This window comes from Sus scrofa, chromosome 4 (genome assembly GCF_000003025.6).
Source record: "Sus scrofa isolate TJ Tabasco breed Duroc chromosome 4, Sscrofa11.1, whole genome shotgun sequence".
In the NCBI taxonomy this organism is placed as follows: domain Eukaryota; kingdom Metazoa; phylum Chordata; class Mammalia; order Artiodactyla; family Suidae; genus Sus; species Sus scrofa.
In genome coordinates this window covers 20,958,395-20,985,461 of record NC_010446.5, presented here as the reverse complement: position 1 = coordinate 20,985,461, position 27,067 = coordinate 20,958,395, and the positions used below count along the sequence as shown (strand labels likewise).

At 41.2% G+C, this 27,067-nt stretch overlaps 1 long non-coding RNA gene across 2 annotated transcripts in view; it reads right to left on the bottom strand.

Annotated features, from left to right (window-relative positions):
* LOC110260232 overlaps positions 1 to 24,697 on the bottom strand; it is a 121,826-nt gene extending 97,129 nt beyond the window's left edge. For both annotated transcript variants that reach the window (XR_002343138.1, XR_002343139.1), the window contains exon 1: positions 23,947 to 24,697. This is a non-coding gene — a long non-coding RNA (uncharacterized LOC110260232). The remainder of the gene's footprint in view (positions 1 to 23,946) is intronic.

Genomic DNA, 27,067 nt, shown 5'->3' with positions numbered 1-27,067 from the left:
AACTCGACAGCAGTCCCAAGCAAAGCTTGCCCTGGCGGGTATCTGATAAAGACATTGCTTTGTAATGCTTCCAAAGTCCTTCTAAGCAGGTAGCTTGATGGTCCCCAGTCTTGTTGGAAAGAGGCGACTTCAGGTCCAGGAGCCAAGGCTGAGGAAGGGGAAAATAGACCACCCCACAAGCAAAAACACTGTGTCACATTTCCCTGGTACTGCACCTACGTTAGCATGTTAATCTTGCCTGTAGTCTTCACAGAGCTGCATCAAGAACCACTGCCACCCCCCACCACCACCCTACTACAGTTGAAAAAAACATATATGCCTTTCCTCTCCCAATCAATGTGTCATCTTTGCCTTTACATTCTTGAGGTCTGGAATTCCCACCCATCAGCCTTGAAATCACCAATGTACTCCTCTCCTGAAAATCAGGGCATCGTTGCTGCTGAGAAATGAAGACCGAGGATCAGTGGGCTAGGAGGGTAATGGTGCCATCGATTCTTCGAGGCCACTTCCATGCTGACATCCCTGGTGTTTTCTATGCTGCCCCATTTCCCTCACTACATCCTCCAAAAATGCTCTCATGCTGGATGATCAAGAGCCACCCAAAGGGGAGGATTAGTGAATGCTTTTCCACAGGGGAAGCTGTGATGGTCTTGATTTGCTCCATCAGCCCCACTTCCCAGATTTATGTTTGACCTGTTTTATCCCAGTGGTCCCACAGAGGAGCAGGACACTGGAGGGTGGAACCACAAAATACACCACTCTTTCCCAAAGCAGTGCAGTCTACCTCAGTCACAAAGCTTGTCATGATGCTAAAACACAGTGCTAGAAATGAGGACAGGGAGAAGAGCCATAAGAAAGAGTTGGAGAGACTGTGGGGGCTCCCCAAAGAAAGTGTTAACACCTTGAGATTAGTCCTATAAGGACTATAAACCTGTCACTAAAGGCTACCCACGTCACCCCACACCAATTCCCATGTGTGGGTCTGCTGTAACCAGGGAGGGTCAAGCGATTCAATTCTGTAAAAAGCAGCTTTTAAAAATAAAATCCAATTCTTGGCATGTGTTGCAGTCCTTCCTCTGTTCCAAGCTTAATACTGAAGCCACCCACGGTACTGCTGTCTTAGCCAAATACAGTAAAGGAAATAAGCCTTCTCACAGAAAGGCAACAGCCAGGGTCAGGTAACACAGCGAACAGGCTGAGAAGCCTTCCAGGAGGTGACACGGATAGACATGCTTCAGCCAGGCAAGCCCAAACTGCTGGGCTCCTGACTTCTCAAATCACTGCTCATAAAGGTAAGAGCCTAGACTAGAGAGAAATATGTCCCCCTGGCGCCTGGAACTTCTGACTCCAGAGAAGACAATGCCCAGGCTTTGGCCTGTGAATCCAATCCATATAATATACAGAATGATGACAACAGAGAAAAACACCTTTTCTGCCATCTCTGTATAATCCGCATGTACATTCAGTTGCCCTAGAATATGCACATTGGTATATAATTTACTAATATTTTTCCTATATATGTAATCTTTATCTTCTCAGCTAGATCATAAGTTGTTTGAGGGAAAAGACCATCCAGCTATAGATAACAATGTTAAGCCATGAGGACAGCTTCCCCCAACATCATATACACTTGGCTTCCAATAGAAGACGACCTTCATTAAATGTTTTGCATTATTTGCTACTGAGTCCTGATCCATTTGCTCTCACTCATCTCATTTCCTATTTCCTGAGCTATTTTTCCTTGTTTTTAAAACTTCTAGACTTTCTCCTTGCAAATGACATCTCCTTGCTTCTTGTTTGTTGATTTTTCTTTTTAGGGCTGCCCCTGCAGCATATGGAAGTTCCCAGGCTAGGGGTAGAAACAGAGCTTCAGCTGTTGGCATACACCACAGTCACCACAACATGGGATCTGAGCTGTGTTTGCAACCTATGCTGTGACTTGTGGCAATGCCAGATCCTTAACCTGCTGAGTGAGACCAGGGATTGAACACACATCCTCATGGACCCTAGGCAAGTTCTTAACCTGCTGGGCCATAGCAGTACTCCAGAGGCATCTCTTTGATTCTTCTATTTAGCCTTGAACTGGAGACCTTCAGTACTGGGTAAGAGCACAGATCTGAAGCCAGCCTTTCTGAATTCAAATCCCACCATCCTCATTTACTAACAGTACGACCCTGGGCAAGCTATTTTAATTCTCTAAACCTTAATGTTCTCAACTGTAAATTGTGCTCATAATGGCACCTACCTCCTGGGATTGTTGAGAAGATAAAATAGTTTATATGAAAACAATTAGAATAATGCCAACACCATATAACTGCTTAATAAATGGTAGCAATTGTGAGTCATTTTTCTGTCACTTCTATGACCATGTGGACACTTTGGTCAACCTGGTGCAGCTCATCCCTCAGTGCTCTTCCTTTCCAGGTACTTGACATCTGATGACCCATGCCAGGTTCACTCCGGTAGACAGAGAAGGGAGCGTGCACTTCCATTGTGCAGACCCACTGTGGCCAGTGCAGATCAAGGCATTATAGGAAGGGTTAGGATGTCCTTATCCATTGATTAACTTCTTGTTGGCGCCAGCTTATTGAAACTGAGCTCCATAGAGCTTTAGTTAAGTTAAACACAAAAGGTGTTTTTCTCCTTTCTAACTGGTTTCCTATTAAAGAAACATGTGCCTTGCTCCTCACTACAGAGCAAAATACAAATAAACCACTATGTGTCTTATGTATCCATTCCTGGTCTCCACACTTGAGAGGACACTGAGAAAGTACAATTTATTTCATCAGCTAACATTCATTTGCCATGGACATTACCTTTAGATAGTTGATATCTGATTGTTAAGATAAGACTAACACATATGACACTATCAAAGAACAATAGAAAGTATAGTTAATTTACAGTGTTGTGCCAATTTTTGCTGTATAGCATAGCAACCCAGTCATACATACATACACACACACACACACACATACACACACACACACATTCCTTTTCTCATACTATCTCCCATCATGTTCCATCTCAAAAGATTAGATATATTTTCCTGTACAGGACTTCATTGCTTATCTGTTCTAAATGTAATATTTTGCATCTATAGCAGAAATTGGCATAACACTATAAATCAACTATAATTTAAAAAAGCAGCAGCCCTAAATTCTAACTCTAACTAGCTTCTTTAACTTCTAACTAGATAAGATAGTTCTTTGGGATACTAGTCCACCACATTTTTGGTCTGCTGGATTTTTGAATAAAGTTACTATTCCTTGCTCCAGCAGGGAAAAAAAATAATTATATATATATATATATATATATAAAATTAAGTGCCAAGCCAAGTAAATGGTGCTGATTATAAATACAGAAGTTCTGAAAAGGGCTAATCATCATGGATCAAGTAATGTACTTATTTACTTGAAAAAGACTCATTGAGCATTATTCTAGTGCCAAGTCCCACACTAGGTTTCAGACACGGGTGCAGACACTGTGAACTTCTTCTTTACCTTCCTCTGGTCTTCCCTACTGTCCTCCATGAGATAACATCCATATGGTTAGGGGAGTCGATTCATCTAAGCCAATCATGGTAAACTCACTCATCCTGCCAGTGATTTATTCCTAAAGGGCCCCTGAGACTAAGAAGCTGTCTGGGGTCTTCTGGAAAAGCCCTTCCTTGGTCTGAAGAAACCATCACAAGAAGACATCTCCCTTTTCCTCTGCTTATGGCCATGGATTTATGTGAAGTTTGTAACTGCTGCTCACATTTTGCCATCAGCTTGAAACTAGAGAATCAAAGGCCAAAATAACTATAGGGGAGAAGGTCAGGACCAGTATTTTAACTCAGTTTTATTCTCTATCTCTGGATTTCCAGTTAATCATAATCTAGTCCATTTCTTTAAGGTTGAAGGTTTTTTTTCCTGTTGCTTGTGGTCTTACATATTCTATCTTATAGAACATATGAAGATAAATGAGATATGAACAACTCTCAAAGAGCTCACAGCCTAGCACTGACAAACATGAGATTGTACAGTGTTGGAATTTATTAGCTGAGTACAGCCAAAGAATGTTCCAGAAATAAAAATACATCAGAAGAAGGAGGCATTGGCAAAGACGTAAGAGAGGTAGCTTCATCAACTTTAATTAGTCCTTGAAAGTCAGTCAATGAATGATGATAAAAGAGTGAAAAATTGGCAATACACCCAACCTATCACTATAGAACTTGGCTTCATTCTCTTGTCTTCAATTTTTTCATTATTCCAGACTTCTTAAAAGAGGAAAAGGAATACATCTTCCTAGAATTAAGGTTAAGGAGTTAAACATGTTCCTTCACCTTGATTTCTATTCCTGGAATCAGCCTGGAAGTTTCCCTCTTAAAGACCACTTTTGATCTCTGAAGATGTGACTGGTAGCAGAATATTAGAAAATCAGAACACATTATCCAGGGTGCATAGATCTTGGTAATTATGTGCATGAAAGAAAAAGTTTTCATTCTTTGATATCATTAGACGGTTGAAACTACACTTTTAGCTAACTTTCTATACAGAAAAAAAGTGATTTCTGTCTGTTAAAAAAGCCAGATACCCTTGACTAGATTTCTCATTATTAATTTTATTGGTGGTTTGGGCTTCATTCTATGCCTCTAACACTGGGGAATTCCCAACCAGATTTTGGAAATAGCACTAAAGTCTTCCTATGGTTGTGGTTAGGAGGATCCACAGCATGGTAGCTTTGTTTAGTTCAGATCTTCAAGTTAACTTCCAGCTTTCTTCAGTTTTTATTAGTCATTCTTTGTAGTCATGCTTCTGCAATGGTGTTATCCAAGGAGGCCTCGCAGGAGGCCACTCAGCTCCTAAGAACCACCTAGTAGCTCCCTTTATAGTGTCTAGTATGCTAGGAAATACATGTGTAGATATTAAAACACAATATTTCAGAATTAGACTGACTTGGGTTTAAATCCTGGTTTTACAGTTTATTCGCTATATTACGTTGGGCAAGATACTTCATCTTCCTGAGTCACTGTGTGAAACAGTACCTACCAAGAATTAAATAAAATAATTTAGGCAACATTCTTAAAATAGTATCAAACATACATTGTCTTTCAACAGATTTATTGAGCTGGAGGCATAAAGCAGACAAAACTACCTCCAGATATCATGTAATAAATGTCTAATAAATAATAGCCATTGTTATTTTTACTAACACCTGTTCCTCTCCCATGACACATCCATTCTCAAGTGCCCAGAGAGAAAAATAAAACATAATTCTGGATTTCTAGTTAACCCCATGCCCTCACCCACCAACCTCATATCTACTCCAACATAAGTCATGCTGGCTTCACTGTGATGTTTTCAGAATGCATCCTCTTCTCTTTACTTCTGCTACTGCCTAGCCCAGCTCACGATCAGACCAATCCTAGCCTTTCATCTGAATTTATGACCATCTTAGCCAGTTACAAAGTGTCGAAGTGGTCAGTAATGGGATTCTTTGTGATGTTCTCTAAGAAATGCACTAGCCCAGTCCACATGAAATAAACCTTTCTTATATTTCTTGGTGATCTTTTTCTAGCATCTCTGCCCCTACTTTTTCTAGCATCTCTGCCCCTACTTTTTCTAGCATCTCTGCCCCTCCATATCATCATTATCTGGACATAGCAAGCTTCCTTCTGCTCTTTAAACAATCCAAAGGCTTTTGCTCTTATTTTTAACTTTCTCCTATGTCTTCATAGAGCTGTCCCTTATCAAAATTCAAAAGTCAGCTCAAATGGACTTCCTCAAACAGGCTGTTCTTGAATTACAATTTTGGACTGTTGAGTTACAGTCAATTTTGTTCTTGAATTACAAATTTGGACTGTTTCAAACATAATATCCCACTTTATCTTCTTCATATTACACAATGAACTTTCCTACTTATTTACCTGTCTATAGATTCTATAGCTCCCAGAACGTAAGCTCTGTGAGGGCCAGCACTTTGCCTACCTTGTCAGTTGCTATAGCCTCTGTGCCTTATAAGATCATGTGATATAGAGTAGGTGCATAAAAAATATTGAAGAGTATAAGGCTAAGATTCCAAATCATGCTTCAGTTCATTGACAAGTTTCTCAAGTCATTTCACTTCCTACCAGAGGGGCACTTAACCCCTTAGTACCATGAGTTGAAAGAACAATGGGAACTTTGGAAAGAAGTTATTTTTCACCTTAAAGGTAAGGAAATGGAGACTTGGAGATATAATGAGGCTTGCAGAATTAATGTCAGAGCCTGGACAAGAGCCCAGAGCTCTTAAGTTCTAGACATATGGTCATTATACGGCCCTTCCCATAAAACTGCTCTACTGGACCCATGCTTCCTTGGACCTTCCAGATTGGCTAGAACAGACCAATGATGTTTGAAATTACACCAACAATTTCACAGGAGTTAGACAGGGACTGGGGTGAGAATGAGAACTACATTACTAAAGCCAAGTAAAGAATATATCAGACCAGAGAAGGCGCTAGAGCACAGAATCCACCACCAAGAATTTACTTCTCAGATGCTGTGAGTGAATGAACCTTGGATGAGGAGGACAAGTTGTCAGTGTTGGAAATATATACTGAACTCTGTTTTGATTAATAGAATTATGGAATCTCAGCATGGAAAGAGACATCTCTGGTTCATCCAACCCTCCTCAGATGCTTTACACCATTTAAAATATGTCGGCCTACAAGTCATCAGCTTTATCTTAAATATCCCCAGTGCTGGATAACTCCTCACCTCCCTAGGAAGCTCGTTCTGTCTGCTAAAGCCTGTGACTCTAAGAACATTCTCATTAAACCGAGCTTTAAGTCCACTCTTCTCAATCCTATCAGTTCTGATTTTGCCACTTTTGAGTATCTCAAGGCAGCTACCATGGTATCCCTGAACTTTCCTTCTGCCAGTTCATGTGGAACAATCTTTTGCTGACACGGAGGGTTTTCTTAAAGCCCTCTCCCACTCCACATGGTTAAATGTAACATTCCTCACAAGGTAGGGCTTCAGGTACAGGATAACCAGTTTAGAAGCCAGAAGGTTCCTTGCTCTGGAGATTATGTCTGTGTGATGTAACTAAAACTATTACCATGAATGCTCACAGCCACCCCCACTCCACCTCCAGGCCCTTAAAAATAATCCCATATTGCCTGCTCAGTTTGCACTTCTTCCCAATTCTACTAAGAAAGGATTTTTGCTTACTGAGAGAGAAGCAAAGTTGACCTACATAATAAAGTGATAGAAAGAGGGGTAAGGAGATGAGAGATCAAAAATCTTTGGAGCCTAGTTATCCAGGAAGAGTCTTTTTGGTGTTGGAATTCTAAAGAAAGAGATTTTGGAGCAGCTATAGGATGTAAGCGACTTGCGGGGGTGGGGGGGGGCGAAGAGATGTTACAAAGTGTCAAAGTGGCTTACTAATGGGATTCTCTTTGATCTTCTCCAAGAAATGCAAATAGAAGATTTCAATTGCTTTTAACCGCCTTTAGTGTAGGACTATCTTTACTTGGATGTGACATGCAGCTCTGTGACTAGACCACAGGCGTCACTGAATTTATTAGGTTACGTGCATTACAAGTTAATCCAATAACAATTCTAAAGATTTTTACTCAGGATGATTTACCATGCACCATGAGCTATACTGAGGACTTTGTCTTCTTATCACACTTAATTCTTACAGCACCCATTTGAGATATATGCCATAATAATTCTCATTTTTCAGATGAGGCTATAAAATGCAGAGAGATAAAAGAAATTGTTTACAGCTATATGGGTAAGTAAGGACATAGCTGGGTTTCAGATCCATGGTTTTTTCTAACTCTAAATCTCAGATGTTATCTCTTATGGTGGCTCCTGGTAGAACGGCCACTATGACTACATGGCCACCAGAAAGAAAAAGAGAAAGAGCCAGAGCGGTGGGTCTGAAATCTAGGAATCTTCTGATGCTCCATGGGGATCATACCACTGAAAGCTTGTCCACGGGTTGATAGTCAACCACTGATTCAACACTGGGATCATAGCCAAAATCCAAATGATCATTGAGATTTCTGGCACATTCCTTAGAAAGAGACCCAAACTTTCAAAAACTTCAGTCTCATTTCCCATAACGTTGATTACACAATTTTAGCCCATAGGTATTTTTTTCCCCTTGAGCGCATCAATTCAGAAAACTTAAAAAACAAAACCGGATTTTTAAAAATGTAATTGATGAAGCTAACTCTTTCCTAGCTGACTTGATGGTTTTAGCTAAAATGCAAGCTAAACTGAATTCCATAATGGACAATCCTTCATAATAATTGTAGTCTATTTGTATGCAAATAGCTGAACAGCATCTCTCCATTTCAGGCTCTGGCTGTAAACTCACATCAGTTTGGGTAGATTCTAATTATACATCTGGTATAATAGGTATTGAATCAATGAGAAATTCTGACACCAGTTTTGAGAGTTTACATTTATTGTTCACTATTTGAACCTTGGGTTCAAAAGGTATGTCTTTATAATAAAATGTGTTGGGTTGTACCATTATTTAGTAGCTGTTTAGTCTGAAACAGGTTATTTAATTTTCTGAGTCACAGTGCTGTAAAAATGGAAATAATAATGACTCCTTTCCAGGATAATTGGGTAATTAAATAAGATAATGTACACAATGTACTTAGGATAATATTTGGATCAATAAATTATGAGTTTTTTCTATTCTCTGCTGCCAGATCACCCTCCTGGTCATTTGTTACTGCAGTGGCCAAATCTTAATAGCATGCTGATAATTCCTCTCTCTGCTTGCTACAGCCACCCTACAAAAGGAAGATGCCCTCATGACACCAGCCTAAGTTTTAAAGAGAAGAGACAGCATTCAATAGGAATGGAGGGAGCAAGAAGAAAAGCCAACAGGGCAGGGCCAAGTAGATATACCCATGAGGTTGCTCTGGTTCACCATCTGCTCACCTAGTCTTACATGGTGTCCTCAGGCATGAAGGATGCCCACCCAGCCCTGTACATATGAGGATAAGGGCCATGGAAGGAAGAAACTATTTACAGGAGATGTTTATTTTTCCATTAATAAAGGGAAATTACTTTGTTGGTTGAAAGCCCAGATTTGAAAATGACTCCCAGGGCTATATCTAAAACCAGTTCACTATTTGAAAACTTAAATGTGTTTGGCATAATAGACTTGAGGATGTCATATCTTATGACATGGTCAGCCATAAAATGTTCCATGGGAACGGAATGAGGCATGCTGGGTGGAGGGGCGGGTGGGTGGTTGTGGGGAGTGGGAAGAGGAAAATTGTAATCATTTATGTCCGGAGGGGCATAAAGTAAATGCCTGGGACAAACCTAGCTTCAGAGAACAGGAGAACATTCACCCAAATGGGTGGAAGATCCTTATACTCTTTACTGACAGTTTGGTGTGATTAAAGGAGGTCAGGTTTTAGATTGGATAAGCAGATCCTGGCTTAAATCCAGGCTCTGCCCTTGATTCTCTGCGTAATGTTGGGTAGCATACCTACCTTACAATCCTCAGATTCTTTGTGAAATGTGAACCACAGTATTAATTTTATTCTGGGGAGTACTTGGCTCAATGCCTCACACAAGGTACATGCTCAATAAATAACAGCTTTTGTATTATTTTCTTGTTTATGTGTTAGCAACTCCTATGTGCTAGATCTGCCAACATATTTGTATATTTCCTCCAGGATGTAATACCCTGCCATGTTATATCACCCCTGTCATATGCCCCATATTTCAGAAAAGTCTGAGTTGAATCTGGAACCTAGGTCTGCCCGACTTCAAAGCCTACATTGTCTCCGTTGCCTAACCATCACTGCAGAAGTGAAAAGCCTCATTAGTAAGATGCAGACTGTACAATAAGAAAGATTTTAAGAGTTCCCTTGTGGTGCAGTGGGTTAAGGATCCAGTGTTGTCACTTCAGTGGCTTGGGTTACTGCTGTGGCACAGGTTCAATCCCTGGCCCAGGAACTTCCACTTGTCACAGGCATAGTAAAAAAAGAAAAAAAAAAAAAAAAAGAAAGATTTTGACATGTGAAAGAAAGAGGTAACAGGACATCCTGATAGATATATGTAGAATTCCTCAGAAAAAAAAAAAAAAAAACATTTCAAAAATCGGGGCAAACAGTGATAATAGGGCTGCATTTAGAGGATCAGAAAGGTGGATGCCAACCCTCACGGGCTCAAGGCAACAACACCAGACTCAGACCAGAGCTGGCTTAGATGCCAGGGTGGGCAGTGCTAGGTTATTCAGAAGCCCACTAGAGTTCTTAAAATCCTCTGATGACATCAGGATGTATTAGGCTTAGGGTAACACCATGTGAGCAGCAGGTAGGACTCAAGTAGTTCCAGCTGTGGGGAGGACCAGAGGTGAAAGCAGGAAATCAGGCAAGTCCTGACATCATCAAAGATTGGTGTCAATTCATTGATGTCATAATTGTTTTTTTTTCACCTTTATAAAGTTTTCCTGAGATTGTGCAGATACAATCTTAAACCTATCAATTCAAGAGGCTCCAGATTTACACATGCACAGTGCACCATCATTCTCCAAGCACAAGGCTACAAAACAGAATTATAGTTATCCCCTGTTCTGCGACCTTGGGTTTAATGACAGCCACTTCTCTAACCTCTTGAAATTAGCAGCTACCTTCTCCATGAGCATTGCCAATTCTGTACATTATGTAACATTCCTCGGTCCCTGATTTGATTCTGTGATCCATGACCTCAGGGGCTCTACAGAGTCAGCAGTATGAGGAACAGGTTAAGTCACACTCCTAACCATGTCCTGGTCAGACATCACTTATCAATCACAACACTCCTTTCAATTTGACCTTGAAAATCCTCATTACCTTGCTCCAGGTGGTCAATAACAATGGATTAGATTTAGCATATGATAAAACTTACTGACCAGAGAGACCTACTTCTCAACAAGTCAATTCAAATGAAGCTAATGAGAGCAGTTTAAATTGACCTCCATAGTTAATTGTATAAAGAAATGCCCAAAGTACATTGCAATCTTGTGGTAGGTTAAAAATAAAATAAAAACAAACCAAAAAATCATGATATAAGAAGGAACATGGAGCTCTGTATTCTCTCTCTAGCCATCTTTGAATTCAGCTATGTGAATTCCTACAGGGTGCTGGCTGTAATCTAAGAATTTGCATATGTTTTCTCATTTAATATTCATAGCAGGTTAGGCAGGTACTCTTATTATGCTTTTATACAGATGAAGAATGAAATATGAACGAGGTTAAAGAATTTTGTAGTCCAAGATGTGGCTTGGATCCAGCACTGCTGTGGCTGTTGCTGTGGCATTAGCCGTCAGCTGCCACTCTGATTCGACCCCTACCGTGGGAACTTCCATATGCTGCTGGTGTGATCCTAAAAAGAAAAAAGAAAAATAAATCACTTTGTAAAGGTCACACAAGGTAATGAGAGGTAGCAATGAGATTCAAATCGGGGTCCACCTAACTTTATGGCCAGGGGCCTTTCCCTCTACATTTTCCACTTTCTCAACTAGATATATGAAGCCAAAGTAAAAACAGAAAGCTGTTGGCAAACAATTGAGTATACTCTAGAATATTCTTAAGCCAAGTGACACTCCCTTAAGGCTTTACGTGAGTCTCAAGTCTTGGGGCCCAGAGAATAAAAAAAGCATCAAGACAATGCAGGATAATCTCTCTCCACAATCTCAGTGGAGGTTTTCAGGGCATCAGAAAACTTCCCTTTGGGAAATGTCTTAGCAGCAGTTGACTAGGAGATGAAAGAAAGATTACATGGGACAACAGCCCATTGATTCCCTCTGCTCTGTCAAGTTCGTATACTTAACAGAACCTGTCTTTTCTCCATGGCCATGTGCACAGCAAGCTCCCACTGCCTCAACAGATGCCCTTGACACAGAGGGAGGTTGAGATATGACAGTCAATGCCAACACATCAGTTATAATGTAGACATCAACCCCAAGGGCCTTGTCCTTCCTGAGGTCTGTTCCCGCCCCCACCCTCTCTTTTCTTTGGCTAGTACTATAGTTGGCCACTTGAACAGTGGGCAGTAGTTACAGAGAGTATGGAAAGCATAGCCCCATCCCCAGAGGGACCCATCTCTGTCCAAACAGCAATTTAATCTCCCAAATCTTCTCTTGCAGCAGGAAAACCTTGGAGTTCCTGTTGTGGCTCAGTGGTAACGAACCCAGCTAGTATCCAAGAGGATGCAGGTTCGATCCCTGGCCTTGCTCAGTAGGTTAAGAATCTATCATTGCCATGAGCTGTGCTGTAGGCCACAGACATGGCTCAGACCTGGCATTGCAGTGGCTGTAGTGTAGGCCGGCAGCTGTAGCTCTGATTCACATCCTAGCCTGGGAACTTCCTTATGCTGCAGATATGACCCTAAAAAGCAAAATAACTAACTAAATAAATATTTTAAAAATCATGGCCGCTCTAGCATGAGTTCCTACATTTTCCCTCCATTTTTCAATTTGTCTCTATTATCACCTTCTCTTCTTCTACTGAACTCTCAAAAAGAGAAGTGTCTCCCTTACTGACCAATGTTCCTGCCCCTTCTGGGGCTGTCTCATGCATTTCTCCTGAGACCTTGCTCCACTGGCTATCCTCTCCCTGTCTTAAGGAGATAACTCAGGAAGTTAAAATTCTCCTTTAGCCTGAAAAACATGCCTTCTCTCAAGCTGGCTTTCCTACTAAGATTTGCTATTTTTACAACACCGGGACACATCTGATAGCAAATGTATATATTTGTTTTCCACAACAACAACAAATTCTCAGATCACCAATTGGGTGTCCAATGATTCAATTCAATTCTGAGAGTACCTGGACTTAGACTCCACACGTTAAGGGCCTCAGTCCCACAAGACTGCCCTCACTGCAGATGCCAATTACAGGGCCAGGCCTCCTGTACTTCTGACTGACTGGCTATAAATCAGAGGTTCCCATGACGCCCACCTTGAGTTCAGTTATTTGCTAGAACAGCTCATAGATCTCATGGAGACACGTTACTTACTAGTATGATTTGTTTTTCTTAAAAAAAAAAAAAAAGAAGATAATATAAAATATATGAATAAACAGCTAGATGAAGGGGTACATGGGCCAGAAGGATCTCAAGACCAGGGATTTCTGTTTCCATGGGGTTTGGGGTGTACACCCCTCCTGGCATGTGGATACATTTGATAACCCAGAAGCTCTGAGAATGCCTTTATTTAGACTTTTTATGGCATTTCCATTTCATAAATATTAAACTACTGACTATTGGTGATTAGTTCAATCTCCAGCCCCTTTTTCTTCTCCAAAGGTCAAAGGCTAGGACTGAACATTCCCACCCTTTAATCACATGGTTGGTTCCTCTGGTAACCAGCCCCCAACCTGAAGCTACTGAGGACATTACCAAGAGTGACCTCATTAGCATAAACTCAGGTATATTTTTTAAAACTTATTGAGAATAACAAAAGACATTCTTCTCACTTCTGTCATTCAGAAATCCCAAAGGTTTTAGAAGCTCCATACCAGGAACTGGGGAGAAAAACCAAATATGCATTTCTTATCATATCACAATATCACATCTATCACCTCTTTCTTTCCTCTCCCCACCGACATTCGTGAACAAGTAATTTGTACCGACCAGCCTCTACTTTCATCACCACCCTGCACTCTATTACCCACTGCAACATCACCCCTGTTACTGTAACTTTTGAGAAAAATGACATCTCCTTGCTCATCCATATGGATATTTGTATCAGATTGCACAGTGAGGGCTACTGTTTGTAAGTGACATGACCTTGGAAAGGCCAGGAATGCACTGGAATATCATCAGTGCTCTATACGACTATCCATCTGTCTTGTTTCATAGCTATGTGCCAACAGGGAAACTGGGCTACAGACCACTCTGGCCTCATATTTGTCATTGAGTATAACAGCTTGTTGGAAAAAATCTAGAGCCAGAACAAAATTGGCCTGCCTTGAGTCCCATAGTCACCTTTTGAGCCATTCACCTTAAGGAAAAGGAAAGCTATGGCAATTGGGTCAGCCTAGGTCCAGGGTCGAAAAGGCTGGCTAGAGTGAGATAGTGTCTATACTAGAGGAAGCTGGGGAACCACATACACAGCTGCTGGAAAAAACCACAAACTGCAGCCACTGTGATTTGTGTCTACTAAGCAGACTTATGTGTAATGCTGAGAATGGTGCAGAATAAAATAATAGATGGCAGAATTAAAGTCATTATCAAAATCACACAGTCATTAAGGGTGAGCAGAAATATTAAGATATACTTGCACTTCTAACCAAATACATAGTTAAGACCTTGGAGCAAATGGACCTTGGAAGTGTGTGGTGCCTGAGCTGTAGGTTTGGAAAGTACATCTAAGAGGGCTCATGTCTCCGAATCTTAATTCTACCCACCTGTTGCTCTTTTGCCTCTGGAAAAGCTCTTTTGATTTCAAAATATTCTTCTTCTTTTTTTTTGTTAGGGCCACATTCACAGCATATGAATGTTCCCAGGCCAGGGGTTCAATTGGAACTATAGCTGACAGCCTATGCCACAACCACAGCAACACCAGATCTGAGCTGCATCTGCGACCTACACCATGGATCATGGCAACACTGGATCCTTAACCCACTGAGCAAGGTCAGGGATCAAACTCTCATTCCCATGGATACTAGTCAGGTTTGCAACCTGCTGAGTCACAGCAGGAACTCCCTTGAAATCTTTCAATTCAACCACAAGGCCTTAGGAGAGGGCTCCCACCACAGTTACAAGTTAACACCAGTGGAAGGAATAGTTGACAAGTAACTCTGAACAAAAAGACTCTGCAGCACCAGCACCAGAATCTACTGGGAAAATGGGGCCAGTAGAAGAGAGGACAAGGAGCTGGAGGGGCAATAAGGTGTCCCCAGCTTGACTGTAGCCCATGTGCATGTCATATGGCAGGACAGAGCTTTGGCATTTTCTAATATCCCAGTCAACAGAGGAGCAAATGGGGCTAAGAAATAGTTGAGGATTTTCCATGTCTCAGGTGTGCTCAATACACCCTTGGATTTAGTTCAACTCCATTTTACAGATGAGAAAACTGAGGCTCAAAAAGGGTCACAGGACCCCCACCACCACCACCACCAAGTTCACACAGCCAGATAGTAACAGCTTTGGAATTTTCACCCAGGTCTAGATTCTTGGCACCAAAGTCCTGAAGATGGGCAATTAACACATAGGAAAATTTGTGTTGGAACCTGGAGTTTGGGACTTCCAGACTAGTGCTCTTTCTACAGAGCAGACCACCTTGCTTTTGTGAGCCATAAGGCTGAACCAAGCATTTTCACAAGAGCAACATTCTTCTCTTCCTACAACATCTGTTGTAGGCAGGAAGTGGGTGATTTTTCCTGCTTAACAGCAAAAGGGACCAAGGCTCTGATAGGATAAACCCAGTAAGGATGTCATTCTGAACCCAGCAGTCCTGGGACCCCTGGAAACCCCTGGCTTGTGCTTTCTGGTGATCCTGGAATAACCAAGCTGGTTGTTTCCAAGTGAATTCATCTCTCCCTGCTTCTAGCTTCAATTTCTCATGACTGTTTTATATTCTGAGCCCTGCCCTTATTTTCAGTTTCTCATAAAGAAAAGTTGTTACATTAGAATTGAGTGACTCTGTCTGCCTCGTTCCTCATCTCAGACTGTATTTTTACATTATCAAGTAAATTAAAAGCCATACATTATGTGTACGTGCATTATGGAAAACTGCTTAAAATTCTGTTCAGCACACATTTGCAGAACTTTTGCTGATTCCATGAATGCCACATTTACTAACCAGGTGTAAGTCAGCCTTTTGCCGTGGGGAATACTTTAGGCCTGGCTGATCTGACAGGGTCCATTTTGTATGTTCTCAAGTTTCGAGTTTGCTCTTGGTCCCTTCAGCTGAACAAACAGAGGAGGAAGACCTGAGTCCCAACATGCAATAAGGCCTGTGGGGCTCTTGGCCTGATGTCACACCACAAGGAGGAGAGACAATCATTCCTGGGGGGTGACACCATCTCCCATGGAGTAATCACAATAATAGCAATACTATCAATACCCAGAGCTGGCTTCTGGGCATGCAACTTGCATAATCACAAAGGTCCCTTGGTTTAATGCTCTGTTGTCACCATCTTGACATTTTTACTAATTTTTAAAAAAACGGCCTTGCATATTTATCTTCACGCTGGACCCCCCAATTAGGCAGTCAATTTTATTAATAGCTACTTTTAGTGACTATTTTTCTCCAAGTCAGATGTTGAGCTAATGTTTCTCTTGCATTATGTAATTTGACCATTATAATATTCAGATACTCAACTAAATATTGAGCCACCCTTTAGGTGCCAGGTACTGTGCAAAATCCCAAGAATATCAAATACCAAAAGGTAGTCATGGTTCCTACCTTCATGGAACTTACATTCTAAACAGTATACTCACTAGTAATTTCAAGGCGTAATCATTGCTGTCACGGAAAAATCTAACACACTAAGGTAAATATAATAGGAAGGATCCATGTGAAGTCAAGTAGCCAGGAAGGTCCTTTCTGAGAGTCTAAGAAGCAAGAACTCTTGTACCCATTTTACAGATGAGAAAAAAGAATCTCAGAGCAGGTGACTTAGCCAACATCATAGAGTCAGATGATAGCAGAGCCATTCTTGGAAGTCAAGTCTATCTGACTCAATGGTCTAGAACAAGGCTTCTCAAATTTTAATATGCATAGAAATCACTAGGGAGTGTATGAAACTGATTCCGATTCAATTGATCTGGGGTCGGACTGATTCTGCTAAGCCCATAATGAGAACTGGAGAAAGATCTTGAATGTCTGTGTCAGGGGAACACGGTTGGGGGGTGGCTGCCACACAGACTCGAGGGCACTGTGACCTGGAGGGCCAGCCGTCACTACAGAAAGTCTGATGGGACTAGGGGCATATGGACAGGCCCAGGAAGGGGGCAGAGCAGGAACTTGGGGGGCACGAGGGCCTCAAGTATTTCACGAATCTACCTAAACCTTGGGGAAAGGAACGAAAACAATACCGGCACAGATTTCTGACCAAGAACATAGAAGGAGAGAACTGACCAAGAAGAAAAGGAGCCTTCCCTCTTCGACAGATTCTTCCTTGATCCCCAAATCTAGGTGTATCACCTAGAATGTTAAGACATGTTTATGTCCAACCACAATCTCTCCCACTCTTCCTTAAGCTCATTGTCTTTGGCAAAGTCCTCTGTGAAGATAGAGCATGGCCAGTTAACATTTCCCCATATTCAAGTTAGTTTCAACTCATCTTTAGGTTTCTAAATTCTAATCTCAATACCTCACTCCCATTTATTTTTGTCCTTATAAGAATATGAGAGTCATTTTTAAAAATCGCTATAATAATCTGTTTTTCTGATTCGTCAACAGTTTTTATGAGCCAAATATGACATTATAAGATCTGACTAATTCACAGCAAAAATAACCACCTCCCAGCACTCATATTCCTTTTATTCTCCCACAAGGTATTAAATGTGTGGTCGACTCTGAATGTTGGATCTTTTTCTAATGGATATGCATAGGTTGAATCTTTCTGTTCTCTGTAATTGTCTGTTTTGCTCATAACTGAAACGGTGATGATAAACACAGTAACTGGTACACAGTAGATGATTAATAAATATCTATCAAATCAATGCATGAACAACTTTGAACTGGTTTCCGCTGAATGACATCCTGTGCTTAAAGAGTATTCCTCTTTCAGAAACAGTGATGATAAACACAGTAACTGGTACACAGTAGATGATTAATAAATATCTATCAAATCAATGCATGAACAACTTTGAACTGGTTTCCGCTGAATGATATCCTGTACTTAAATAGTATTCCTCATTTCAGGAATGATATCCTGTACTTAAAGAGTATTCCTCTTCAGGAATCTCCCTAAAGGGGGAAGTGGCTTCACTTAGAACAAAAATATGGATGTAGAATTGGCTGGTGGTGTCTAATAAATATTTTTCACAAGTAATGGTTGACCAAAGAAAGTGCAGAATCTGCAATTTTTGAGAAGATATGGAGAAAAGAAAGACTGGAAAAGAGCTCTGGACTGGGAGTCAGGGCTTGGCCTGACTCCAAACTAGCTGTGTGTTCTTGGGGAATTTACTAGACTTCTCTGAGCTTTAGTAATCTTAACCAAGAAATGACAGGGTGAGATCAGGTGATCTCTAGAAATCTCTTTAGTGCTATCAATCTGTGAAAGCTTGGGTCAGCGTTTCAAACCAGTACCGAAAGGAAAAGATTCGTGTGGAAATACAAGTATCTGTTAGAGAGGATCCTTGAAGAAAAACAGCTCTGGCTTTCTAACCTGGAGTCCTATTTCCTACTGTGTGGTTATTGCAATGGTCTCTATAAATGCAATTTCCCTTTTCACCATTTTTTGTTCTTCAGAAATGTCTACATATACACTATGGCTTATCACATCATTTGGCTCAGCCTTTGCCCGTGTTTGGCTGGAAAGTTCACAGTTTTCCTAGTGGTGCATTTGATCTGCCCTCAAACTTCCCATTGACTTTGTGCATTCCATCGCCGGATCAGGCCCATTTAACCTGCGCAACCATTTGACACAATGATGGGTTATTAAACACCCTGTGGGTACAGCTCTATTCTCCAATATATTCTCTCCCTGAATCCCAGCTCCCCTTCTCATATCCTTCAGATAAATCACCCCCTCTTCCTTGGGGGCATCTAATTTCTCTTATACCTGGGCTGTGGTTACAAATTTCGGCTCCGGAAGAGCAACACGGCGGCATTCATCCACCTCCACTTGCCTCTGCTTCTTCCCGCTTACCCTCTACCATTGTTGCCAAGAGATTTTGTTTTTTGCCTGTTTCCAAGCCAGGACGCAAGCTTCCCACAGGTACCTAATGTGCCATCTGCATTTTTGTGCATATCATCCCAGCATTCAGCCTAAATCAAGGGCTTTTCTCTCAGCATCTGGAACGTGTAGGTCTGCTGGGGGCATTGGCAGAACACACCATGAGTGGAAACAAAACAGCATCTGTGAAATGGGATTATCTAGGGAAAGAGGCCAAGGAGCTTGGGAGTAAGCAAAAGAGAAAACTCTGGTTGCGATTAAAGGAAGGGAAGCTGATCAGCATGGAGTGTGACTTGTGCTCTTCTATGACGCCAGCAATGTGCTAAAGGTTTTAATAATGCCATCTAGCCACCTCAATGCCTCCATGTCATGCTTAATTTTAAGTGACAGATGAAGGAAGTGGGGCTGGGAGAGAAAACAGAACTTGCCCCAAAGTCCAGTTATTAACAAGTAGGTTTAAACCTAGGCCAGCTTAACCTTCAGATCCATGGTTTGCTCCTTTTTTCTTTAAACTGCTCTGGGTGGTGAAGAAAGGAAGAATGTGAGGACAAGTTAGGAGAGGAGAAGGAGATCCAGGTAAAGAGGTGGAGGAAGAAAGGAAAAGGAAGGAAGGAACGAACGGGAGAACTTCCATGGCTGCCTCACCAGGGTGCCGTCAATGCCAGAAACCACATACTCCATACTTGACAGTTTGGTTCCATAACAGCAGCAGTTATTAGGCATAAGTCTGTAAAGAGTCTTTCTTCATCAGGCCTCTCCTTGGGGCATTCACCCAGTGTGGACCAGTGTCTACGCCTCACCGATGACCTACTTCACTGCTCACGTTTGGCGTAGAGATGACCCATTCTCAGTTCCTAGTATGCCACCTATGTAGAAGCACTGCTATTTTCACTGTGTAAGCAAGCACCCCCAACTGTAATAGCTTGCAACAACAACAGCCACAAAACATTTTCTCTTCTCTCTCCTGCTTCTGAGGTCTAACTGGGCTGAGCTGGGCAGTCCTCACTCAGGGTCTCCCATGTGGCTGCCATCACATAGTGGCTGGTACTGAAGGTCTCAGCAAGGCTTCCTCACTTGCACATCTGGTGGTTGGGGCTGTCCTTGGAGACCTCACCTGAGACTGTCCGCCAGGTCTACACATGGCCTCTCCCTGTGGCTGGGGCGTCCTCACAGAATGGAGCTAGTTCCAAGAGACAGCAGTCCAAGAAACCCTAGTGGAAGCTGCACTGATTTTTTTTTTTTATGATATTTTTATGTCTCAGAGCATCACTTCTGCCACAGCCATAGGTCTGCCCCGTTTCAAGGGGAGGGAGTACAGACCTCACTTCTCAATGAAAGAGGAGCACTTCACTTAACAAGGGCATGTGGGATGGGAAATCTTGTTGTGACCATCCTGGAAACTACAGTCTACCATCCTGGAAAGCTACATTCCTCTGGCCACATCTGGCCTCTATCTCACATCCAAAACATACGTATCTCTTACTCCCAAGATCACCAAATCTCTCCCCATTATAGCATCTGCTCACAGTCAAGGGGCTCATCAACTAAAACAGGTTTGGCTCTGAGTATAAGTTCCTTGCATGCCTCTCTGAGTACCATTCCTCAGTCTGATCATGTGTGAACTAAAGAGACAAGTTATCTGCCCCCTAAAGACATCATTTATTAAACATTCACTCTATATTAGGCCCTGCATCCGGCATTTAGGTGAGTTATTGCATTTAATCCCCAGCAGTCCTGGGAAGTAATATTATCCCTAATTCCAGATGATGAAAATGAAGCCCAGGGAGGCCAAGTAACTAAGATTTCATGGCTGCTAAGTATCTTTAGTTCCCCAATGAAGCCAATTTAACCCATATTATACAAGATACATTATGAACACCTTACCATATATTTAAGCATAATTTATCTTCAGTAATAGTTCTCAAAGTCTCCACAGACTTCTGGGAGTCCCTGAGACACTGTCAGGAAGTCCAAGAGGTCAAATCTATTTTTGTAATAACATGAAGACTTTACTCACCACTGGCACTGATGGTGCCAAAAGCAATGGGATTTAAAAGGAATCAGGTCTCCTTGGAGAAACCTGAGCCACAGACTGGGGACAAGGTAGGTACAAGGTGAGCTGAGAACTTGTGCCAGAAATTAAGAAAAGGCTCAGGAAAGAAAAAGGGGTGGGGACATGTCACAAAGAGATGAGAGGAAACTTAAAGGGCTCCCACTGGCCACAGCTGGGATCACTTTAGCACCTAAACAGTTAAGTATAGGCATGTGTTGTAAATAACTGAAGAAATAAGAATTCATGGGTTTATACCAATAAAAGGTAGCTCAATACAGATGAATGGGTAGATAGGATGGACACATATATGTACATACATATATGTGAGAGAAGAGCAGGCTCTCACTTAGAGTAGAAGGCCAAGGTCAATGGGAAACGTGAAGGCAGTGCTGGAACTGGAACATCACCATTAATAACCACCATAAGAAAGGTTAGAATGAGCAAGAATCATCCATGGATGCTAAATCTCATCCATGGACAAGAAGTAGGATATTTGCATGGTGTTAAAGTGTCTCCCCACAGATTACTTATTGCGGTAAAGGGGAAAATGAAAGCATGTAATTATACAGTGGAGAACACAGAGCATGCCCTGACTGGTGATCACAATTAGCAGTGTCAATGAGAGACATATGGATACGGTGGGCCCCAAGACCTGGCTCCTGAGGACACCTATGCAGAATTCTGGCCTCGAATGCATAACCGGAGTCTAATCACAATGAAACATGGACAAACACAAAATAAAGATGGTTCCTTCCTCCCCCCACCCCCATGGAGGCACAGGGGGGTGTGAGCTTTACTCTCAAAACTGTCAGTGTCTTAAAAAAGAAAAAGTTTATGGAAATAGATTCCAAATTAAAAGAGGCTAGGAGTTCCCTTGGTGGCCTATCAGTTAAGGATTCAGCATTGACACTGCTATGATGCAGGTTCAATCCCTAGCCAGGGAATTTCTGCGTGCCACAGGTACAACCAAAAAGCAAGTAAGAAAAGACTAAAGAAAAAAATAATAAATAAAGAAAAAGAGGCTAAAGAGATGAGAGAACTAAATGCAATACCTGACTTCACACTGGATCTTATCTGTAACTATGACCTCATAGGTCAACCAACAAAACCAGAATACGGGCAATAAAAATATTGTAACAATATCAGTTTATAAAGTTAATGAAAGTACTGTGGTTATTGAAGAGTATATCCTTCTTCTTAAGAAAGGCAGACAGAAATATTTATGAATAAAAGATGACAATATATGTAATTGTATCCTCAAATGATTTGAGGGGGGAAAAAAGAGTGTGGGGAGACAGCAAATGGAGCATATTTTAAATGGTGCATCAAAATTAAACATATGTAGGTGTTCTTTGCATTATTTTTATTTTTTGGTATTTTTTGAAGTTTAAAATGATTTCCAAATAAAAAGTGATCCCAAAAAGCAATACTAAGTCAAAACACTGTTATTTTATACAAATGCAGACAGTGCCACCAAATGAGTCTAATTGCCATTGTATTACTATCTTTACCACCACATACAATTCTTTGAAAAGCCAGTTTCATTTTAAAATGTCATTGATGAAGCAACCCAAATTATTAATTTATTAAGCCTTGGCCCCTGGGCACATGTCATTTTAATATTTTTTGTGATGAGATGAAAGTCCTCAGAAAGCATTTCTGCTGCGTGCAGAAGCATGATGGTTCTTATGCAATGACTTCTGAGTGAACTGGATTAAGCATTTTTTTTTTAACCACAACCCCACCCGCAACCCCAATTTCATTTTGACTTGAAAGAATGACTGACAGACAAACTGGTTATTCAGACCTGAATATCAGACACTTTCTCAAAAATGAATGAAAGGAGACCATTACTTCAAGGACAACTAACTGACAGTATCTTTTGCTACTAATTAAACCTAAGGTTTCATGTGAAAAGTAGAAAATAATAGAAAACTTAGTGTCTGCCACAATGAGCTAGACAGTGACCCAGGGCTTAAATATTTTTGTGATGAGATGGGTGGTGATATTGATCACTATGATTTTGTACATCATCAATGATAAACATTTGGAAAATCTGCATAACTAACTCAGTAAATCAATATTTTCCAATGACCAATATATGATAGTAGAAAAATCTTGCGAGGTTAAGAGACCCATTCAAAGTACAAGAGACACTAATGGATTTTAAAGTTTCTGGATATGGCAAGTTTATTAACAGTTTCAGATTTTAAGAAACTACTACTTGTTGAGTTTTGGAATAATAACAAATAATTTCCATAATTAACTGAGTGGCTTTTTAAAACTCCTCTACTTTTTATCTGTATGAGGTTACCTTTTCCTCATACACTTTAACCAAAATAACATATCACAACAAAGTGAATGCAAAAGCGGGTATGAGAATCTAGCTATCCTCTATTGAGACAGATTTATAAAGAAATTTGCAATAATATAAAACAACACTCCTCTTTCCACTAAGGTTTCTGGTTTTAGAGAATACAATTATTTTCATTTTAAAAATACACCATTTGCGTTAAAGCAAAACAGGTTTATTGTTGTGCTATTTAAATGAATAAATAAATTTAAAAATTTTTATCCATTGTAGTCTCCACTAAGGTATCTATATAAACTGAAGCTCTTTGAGGTCCTCAAGAATTTTAAAGAGTAAAAAGAGATCATGAGATCATTTTGTGTTCTTGGCGGGAAGAGTGGGAAACCCAGGGGCCTGCCCTTCCACCTTGGTAGGGGAAGCTGTCCTTGGAGGCACCCCCTTCAGGTGCTGTCATTAACCACCCCACACAGTCAAGGGCAGGCACATAATCTAAGCTGTCTCTTCTGGAGTTTTAATTCTCATATGAAATGAAGCCACGACAGAAAACATTCATTTTAGTTTTCGAGACCACCTAGAGTTTCCTGGTTCCTCTTTGTGCTAAGTCTGATTTCTCCAGCCCTTTTTTTACATCCTATGAAGTAATTTATAGCAAGACAAGACATTTCTTCCCCCACCCCCTCCCGATTTTAGCCAGTCTGTTGCTTGCTACAAAAACAGTGATACATTGATTTCTTGCCTTACCTTGGAAATGGCTCCTTTGTATTTCCTGCATGCAGAAGTTCTGCTCTTTACCTCCAGTCCTTTGTGTCCTGATTCTGAAAGCTGTGTTCTCTGCCTCAGGGTGCTGACCAAGAGAGTTATAGTCTGCTCCTTCTAGTCAATCTTAATGAGTGGGATCCAGGCTAAAAACAACCCACTGTGGTAAGAAACATGGCTGCTGAGACAGTTCCTGTTCGTCAAGGTGAAACTCCTCTTCACCTGGAGGAGCCCAGGCCCTTGCCTCTTTGGCCAATTATAGCCCATTGTTAAGTTGCAGATTTAAATAAGTGGAAACATTTGGAGAACTAAAAAAAGCTCTAAAAATGTTATCTGCCTGCTAAAAATAAATAAAATTAAAATTAAAGCATTATAGTTTTGTCATCATTATTATTTTTATTATACAGAAAGTGAGGAATTATTGGGACCTCCTAGAATCAGAAGCCCAGCATTCTTGTTCCAACTTTTCAACTCATTCAAGGTCATGTCCTTGAGCAAGTTCTCGATGGTCCTGTCAGTCCCTTCCAGCTCTAGAGTCACATAATTGAAAGTTCACCAAAGCATCACTAGCTATCACTTCCCGTTATATGTCTCCCTAAACCAAAATCGATGCCACTTTTCCCTATCGGTGCTGCTTGGTAATTAATAGCACAGGCTCTAAGTCCGTACAGAGCCCTAAACCTTGGCAAAGTGACTTCACTTCTCTGACTGTCCATTTTCTCATCTGAATGGTGAGAATGATGGTATCAAAGCATTGTTTTGTGGACAAGGAGGCAGCATACACAACACATTTAGCACAGAGCCTGTAATAGAACAAATGTTTAATGAAGGCTATTCACAACTGCAGTATGGCTAGAGCTGAACACAATCTCCGTGGATTACAGTCCTCCTGCCACTGAGTACATTTTTGCAGACAGCTTGCTATTTCTTCTTCTGTAATTCTAAATGCATTTTACCTACAACTCGGAAAGAGTTAGGCTAAATTTATCACTTTGCATAGAATCAGCAAAAACAGTAATAGGATGTACTGTCAGTGAGTAATGGCATATATTTGTAAAGGATCAGAGCTTCTTGCAAAGAAATGGAAGGATTCAGAACCCCCTCCAGAACTCCTTTGCTGCTTAAAATTGATCTGTTTGCTCCCATCACTCCATCACTACACTAAGAGGTGGCTCAGGAAACAAACCAAGAGAGCATCATGGGCAACAGCTCACATTCAAAAGGAGCTGCCTCTCAGGATTTGTTCCTTGTGCCTGGCTGTATTTCTGCTATGGACTCAGTGGAGTTCCCCTGCCCCAAAATTCATGGGAGTTTTTGTTTGTTTTTGTTTGTTTTTGTCCTGTGGCACATGGACGTTCCCAGGCTAGGGTTTGCATTGGAGCTGCAGCTGAGGCCTATGTCACGGCTACAGCCACACCAGATCTGAGCTGCATCTGTGACCTACAGCAACACCAGGTACTTAATCCACGGAGCGAGGCCAAAAATTGAACTCGAATCCTCACAGACCCTATATCGTGTTCTTAACCTGCTGAGCCACAATGAGAACTCCCAAATTCATATGTTGAATCCCTAAGCCCCAGGATTTTAAAATGTAAACATGTTTTGAGAGAAGGTCTTTAAAGAGGAAATTAAATTGTCAAGAAGATCTTTAGGGTGTGTCTAATCCAGGACAACATAAGGACACTATATATAAGGAACACTGTAATTATTGTCCTTATATGAAGGGTAAATTTGAAAACAGACTTGTGCACACACAGAGGAAAGACCACATAAAAATAAAAGCAGAAGATGGGCATGAGGCCTCAGAAGAAATCGGCCCTGCTAACCAGGCCTTTGATCTTGAACTTCCAGCCTCCAGGACTGTAAGAAAAGAAACCACTCTTGTTTAAACCAGCTAGCCTGTGGTATTTTGTCATGGTAGACATAACAAACTAGTACAATCCCTAAGGCCTAGAAAAGTGTCTGGCACTCAGTAGGTATTCAACAATTATTTGTTGAATGAATACAAGGATAAATGGAGCAGTTGGCAGCCAACACCCAGGTTTTAAAGAAAGCTAATCTCAGCCCACATCCAGCCAAATTAGACTTTTATTGACAGCCAGCATAAAATAGCCATACAAGCAGGTCTGGAAGTTTAGTGGGCTTCCAGCTGGGCTTCCAGCTCTATCCTTCTTGAAGCTCAAAAGATGCTTTACACAAAAGGTCTCTGGCAGGAGAATTTGTCTAGCATCCACTGGAGTCAGGATTAGGGAAATTTAGGATCGAGAACATAAAAAGAAGCAGCTGCTTCTCATCTCTGAAACAAAGGTTGCCAATTGTATTGTTATGTCACTGAGTCTTGTCCAACTAGAAATTTGTCAACCTCTTTGGAAGAACCTATTTATGGTCATCAGTGGAAATGGAACATGAGAGCATCAACTTTGTTGACTTCCAAGCACCAGACTCAACTCATTGGTTGCCATCTTTTCTACAACTCTCCATTCCTTTTCTTGTTCTTCTTTTTTCTTTCATGTATGTGAATACTGAGACTATAATGGTTAAGCAATCTGCCCAGGTCCTAAATTAGTTAGTGGCTGTATCAATTAAGCTGCTTTCACAGGCAAGTAACAGCAGTAATGATTCAAGCAGCTGTAAACAATTAGGAAATTTACTTGCTCAAAGAGCTGCAGGATCAAGAGTGGTATATAATTTCGGGTTACTCTATCTAGAAGCCCCAGAGCATGCTCAAAGATTCCGATTCCTTCTCTCAGACATGCATGTTTTCAGGGTCATCCTAAAGACAGCTCCTTTTACATTTGTGGGATGGTGGGCTCCTTATTTCACATTTAGGGGTCAAAAAAATCACTTAAAGAAAGTGTCCCTTGGAGAGTGAACAAAAAACTTTTTTAGGGGTTCCCATTGTGGTACAGTGGAAACAAATCTGACTTGTAACCATGAGGCTTGATCCCTGGCCTCCCTCTGTGGGTTAAGGATCTGGCGTTGCCATAAGCTGTGGTGTAGGTCTCAGACAAGGCTTGTATCCTGAGTTGCTGTGGCTGTGGTATATAGGCCAGCAGCTGTAGCTCTGATTCAACCCCTAGCCTGGGACCCTCCATATGATGTGGGT